Here is a 5,000-nt window from a genome sequence, read left to right as displayed (position 1 = left end):
GTTTGAATGTATGCCATTTATTGCACCAGATGATAGCTAGAGAAGCTAATTTTCATCCGTAACATGAGACTTTTAGCTAGCATAGCTGCAGCCTGGCTGCAAGCCTAGCTCTCTGCCTAGCGCACGTGTGACGAAAAAATCAATACCTGCTCCATGAGACAATTATCTCTTCTGATAATTTGGAATAGCAAAAATGCTTCAATAGGCCTGGGTTAATTAATAATAATAATAAGCTTTTCAAGTTCTTCTGATTATCTCACAGTTTGCAACAACATAGGCATGATTTATTGATTTCTCCCCACACAGACAAACAAACAGAAGCCAGCACAATCCCAAACCACCCAGTCGAGGCAGCCTTCCCTTCCAGCTGTGTTTGAAAGCTACAGGAAATATGATAAAGACTCAAAAGATGCAAAAAGATGAACAGAGCACAAAAAAAAGCCAACAATTTAAAGTTCCATGTTCTGTCATCTATTATTCCATTACTTTTCCTCACGTTTTAGATTTTTTCTGTGGTATCGTTTCGGTATCGGTATCGAGATATTTTGGGCAGGTATCGTATCGGAGTCACAATTTTGGTATCGTGACAACACTAGTGTCTGTCTGTCTGTCTGTCTTTGTGTGTGTCTCTGTCTGTCTGTGTGTGTGTGTGTGTGTGTGTCTGTCTGTCTGTCTGTCTTTGTGTGTGTCTCTGTCTGTCTGTCTGTCTGTCTGTGTCTGCGTGCGTGCGCGCGCACGCGCATGCGTGTATGCGTGCTTGCCAGAGATGGGGACTCGAGTGCAACTCTGAGTCTAGCACTTCAGTCACACTCACAGTGACTTGCAACTCGACTATAGACTTGTACTCAAAAGACTTCAGACTCGACTCAATCTTTGTTTTTATTTTTTGGGGTGTCCGGGAGGGACAGACATTACATTACATTTAAATGCCCACTATTTTCCCAAGCGCATCGATGGACTGACCCAGTTTATAAGCATAGCCTACTAACTTGATCATAAGCGGATTGGGGCAAAACCCAATGTCAGTAGGCTAAACAACAAACTAGGTCATAATAGAACAATTAGCATTTAAGAGCCTCTTTCACCTGGATACCTGTAGTAGGTCACACTCAGACCTCATTCAGGGTTCACCTGGATACCTGTAGTAGGTCACACTCACAGACCCTTCAGCGTTCACCTGGATACCTGTAGTAGGTCACACTCACAGACCCTTCAGCATTCACCTGGATACCTGTAGTAGGTCACACTCACAGACCCTTCAGCGTTCACCTGGATACCTGTAGTAGGTCACACTCACAGACCCTTCAGGGTTCACCTGGCATCTCCCTCTCCCATCACTTTCAGTAGATGTGAGTATTTACAGGAGGACACACCCAATGTAGGGTATAAAACATGACAGCTCTCTCCAGCAGTGAGTAGCTACTATTACTTCTTGTCTGTGGGTAGCAGTGTTGGGCTCGTTACTCAAAAAATGTAATATATTACTTATTACTCATTACCCTTTTTAAAAGTAATATCGTTACTTTACTTATTACTCCCAGCCAAAAGTAACTAGTTACTTATGTAATATATTACTTTCCATATTGACTACCTTTTGCAGCGTGCTCATCACGGTCCGGTTCTCTTTCCACCAACTTCATGTTGCTGTGTTGGCGTAGCAAATGTTTCAGGAGATTTGAGGTGGTGTTTCTGGCACAAGAAAGAGTCTTAGTAGAACTTACACAGTTTACACTTGACAACATTCTTGTTGTCTTTCAGTTCCAGGAAATCGAAATAGTGTGCGTATTTCCAGCCATGGAATGTTAACGTTGTCATGTTCAAATAGCTACGCTCGCTCGCTGCTTGCCTGGTTATAATGTGACGGGACGTGATATGAGCGGAACGTTCTTCAATCTGAAATCAAAACTTTATTTCACCCTTTGTAAAACGAAAATAAATAAACAGAGCAGGCCTATGACAAAAGTAATGCAGTAGCGAGCTTTCTGGGGGCAAGTAACTGTAATATTATTACTGAAATGTGATTAGTAACTCGCTACACCCCTCGTTACTGGAAAAAGTAATATTATTACTGTAGCGCGTTACTAGTAACGCGTTACTGCCCAACACTGGTGGGTAGTACGGTGTATTGCTTATTACATATAAACCAGTGGCGGCTGGTGACTCAAAAAACTGAGGAGGACAGGAGGAAGAGAGGCGAACCACCCATGGGTGCCGGGGGGCACTTTCCATCAGTCAGTTATTATTTGAAATATCAGCTTTAAAGTGGATTTACAGTCAATTTTAGTATATGAAAAACTGAATAACACTTTATTTAACTACATGCAGCATTTATTTATCATATTCATGATAAAATATTACAAAACAACAATAAAACATTGTAAGCAATAGTTGTTGTAATGGATTGTACTCTTCTCTAAAGAGAGAAAATAATTGATATTGGTGAGGTGCTGGAGAGGTTAGGTGATATATGAAAAATGTTTTGGATTAGGGGACACTGAGGTGTGCTGGCTCTCAAAGAGTTTGTTGGCAAATAGATTTGACAACTGGACAATGAAATACGTTGCACAGCAAATGCAGTATCCAACAGTTCGCTCATGGCTAGCTAGCAATGGTACAGCTATGGGATTAGCTCATTTGGGTTGCTGTCAAAGCTGCCACTCTTATGTTGCTATAGCCTACAATTATCAGAACTATATGAACATTCAGTTGAAAGTTTTCCATCCACCCATCCATCACTGGATGAGGAATAAGCACTGCAAAGCGATCAATTCTCACGCAAGCAGGAGCTAGGCTGTGGATTTCTCCGATCCGGTGTTGCGACCCAGTCTCTAGAAATGTTTTGGACGAGTTGCCGACAGTTTGCGCCTCCAGCCAATCTGCGCGCCTGCCTATGCCGTAGCCTGACGTGCACCAGCTAACGTTACTGGCTATAGCCAGCCAGTGGAACTGTCGTGTTCAGACGGCTCTAGCTCAAAAAGTATTTATGTCAGCTTGGATATTTAGATGGCTAGAATCAAGACAAATAGACAAACAGTTTGATGTATAATATGTCCCATAATACTTTCGGATGTATTATATTATGGAGCTACGAACACACAAAAAGTCTCCAATGGCACAGGGAAGAGAAACACAGACATCAACGTCGACTCAATCGGCCTTCACTGTGGTAAATCTGGAATCTGGAATGTGATTGGACTAACAAAATGTCAATATCTGAATCCTGTTCAGACAGGGCCGGAGTACTGTCCTCCCTTGCGGTAATTTTTCAGCATTCTGGCAATTTCAAAAATGGGTTTTTATCCATAGGGAAAACCTGCTTTATGAACAAAACTGAGATAATATTAATTATGAATAAATAAATTCATATATTTATATTTTAATCCCTCTCTTCTCTCCAAAAACTGAGGAGGACTGTCCTCCCCTGCCTCAATGGACGAGCCTCCACTGATGTAAACCGTTTTTTTATGGCAAATAAAACTTTCTATTCTATCCCATTTCCATAAATGCTGATACCGTAAAGAGCATGCACAAGATGATACAGTAGAACGCTCATTACGACCATAAGAGACTTGAGGCTTGACTTGCACTTGTGACAATAAACTTGAGACTTGAAGTGGACTTGCCCCTCAAAGACTTCAGACTTGAATTGGATTCTAGGTCAAAGACTTCAGACTAGAGGTCGACAGGTGCCGATATGACATTTTGAAACTAGTTACTGTCGGCACATAGTATCGGCCATTTTTGCGCCCCCAATGGTCACCCACGCAACGTACGAAGAGCCACGTGCCTGGAGACCTGTCAAGGTAATGTCAGTGTGTGAACTGTGAATTTATATTAAATGAAAGATTATGTATTAGATTATATGAAATGAAAACGTAGGCTTTTCCAGGGTAAATGTTGATTGCTTGATTCAGGCAAACCATACCATTAGCATTAGCCACGTTAGGTGCTGCTGTGTGGACAGCGGAAACGGTAACGTTGGCTACACCGGAGAAAGCTCATTTTAACATGTAAAAGCCAATCCAAATCGCTCGAGGCAGCCGTCTTTACTGTATTACTGTCACATGCTGTCTGATGCTTAGAGCTAGCGCTCCTAGTCAGAAGTCTAGACTCGTGGGCTTCTCCGGGGTAAACGTTGCCTTGGAACAGCTGATGTAACATAACGTGAGGCTGAGTGGCTCTGACCCGTTAATATAAACTGCTTTTTTGAGATGGCCTTCTAATGACCGGAAGTGGATATCACTCTGGTTATTGTTGAACATAGATTTGTTTGAACAATCATTTTCTACATCATGACCTGTAAACAGAATTTAAGGTAAAGTAATCGCGTTGCAATCAAACCGTATAGCTCAGAGTCAGAGAAACATACTGGGGGGTTAGTCCAATCACATCTAGGCTCATTTGTAAAGAGCCTCTCAGAGCCAATCGAGGACTCTGCTTAGCATTGGTCCCGCCTACATTAGTAAACCCTACCTTGATGGAAATGATTACTGGGTGGAAAAACATATATATATATATATATATATATATATATATGTGTGTGTGTGTGTGTGTGTGTGTGTGTGTGTGTGTGAGTGTGTTAATTTTAGGGAATAGTAGACAATTACTAAATTGCAGTATACATTATTCTGCCCATGAATTACAGATGGCAACAAGAACGCCTGTTAGGTCCACTTCCCTTCTTTATTATGAGAGCTCTCTTCAGAGCGACGGGGGGGGACTATCGGCCGATTAATCGGTTATCGGCTTTTTCCCTAATTTCAACTATCGGCAGTATCGGTTATCGGTCGACCTCTACTTCCGACTTGACTTGACTTGGACTTGCAAACATGTTTCTGGGCTGTGGTGTGAGTGTGTGCGTGAGATATACTGCAAGTGCATTTACAGCTTAACGTGAAACTCTCTCTCTACACTCTTCACTAAAGTTATACTTCAGGGGACCTCACAGAACACAGGTACAGTATTAACAAGTGTGCAGAGTACATTATTTGAATTCATCC

The 5,000-nt window shown here is 41.9% G+C and overlaps 1 protein-coding gene across 1 annotated transcript in view; it reads left to right on the top strand.

Moving 5' to 3' along the window:
* Positions 1 to 5,000, top strand: part of LOC311313002 (chloride channel protein 2-like) — a gene marked incomplete at its 5' end in the record, with an annotated part of 240,753 nt that overhangs the window by 142,269 nt on the left and 93,484 nt on the right. The window lies entirely within an intron of this gene.

This window comes from Borostomias antarcticus (assembly GCF_949987555.1).
Source record: "Borostomias antarcticus genome assembly, chromosome: 1".
In the NCBI taxonomy this organism is placed as follows: domain Eukaryota; kingdom Metazoa; phylum Chordata; class Actinopteri; order Stomiiformes; family Stomiidae; genus Borostomias; species Borostomias antarcticus.
This window is presented reverse-complemented; position numbering and strand designations above follow the sequence as displayed.